Below are 756 nucleotides of genomic sequence, written 5' to 3' on the forward strand. Positions count from 1 at the left end.
CACATGCCAATCCCCATCCCTGAACCTCTGTCTGCAACCCCATGCCCTCACCCCGGGCCCAGATCAACATTCCCAACTACAATACCCATCTTCAGATCCCTGACTCCCATCTGAACTCCACCTCCACACTCAATGCAAACCCCACGTCCATCACCTTCCCCAACCTAAACCCCAGCCTTGACACTAAACCCACGTTTCCCAATCACAATACCCATCTCCCAATCTCCATGCCCTATCCTCAACTCCCAACCAAGCCCCTTTCTCCAAGCCCCACACCCATGGTGGTTGCCCGAACAATATGCGCTATGGTCAGATTAGCAGCAGAAACACTTCCACTCCCCTGTCATTTCCTTGAAATCTTCTCAAAATTGTCCCTAGGCAACAAGAGAGTCTAAGATAAATTCTTAAATCAATCCTGTTCAGACACAGCTACAGAACCAAGACTGATGAAGGGCTTTTGCCCAAAAGGTCTTGATTTTCCTGCTCTTTGGATGCTGCCTGACCTGCTGTGCTTTTCCAGCACCACATTCTCCACACTAATCTCCAGCACCTGCACTCCTCACTTTCTTCTACAGAACCAAAACTGTCTAGTCTAGAGATAGGGACATTACCAATGTGCCACACAACACTTTAACCGAAGAGGCGAAACTGAACTTCCTATATATTCCAATTAACAACCCAACTGCTGCTGGTTTTTGCCTCTGTCAGGACAAATCAGATTATTGAGTTTCCGTATCATCCACCTTTACCTCTCCC

This window comes from Chiloscyllium plagiosum, chromosome 20, assembly GCF_004010195.1.
Source record: "Chiloscyllium plagiosum isolate BGI_BamShark_2017 chromosome 20, ASM401019v2, whole genome shotgun sequence".
NCBI lineage: Eukaryota > Metazoa > Chordata > Chondrichthyes > Orectolobiformes > Hemiscylliidae > Chiloscyllium > Chiloscyllium plagiosum.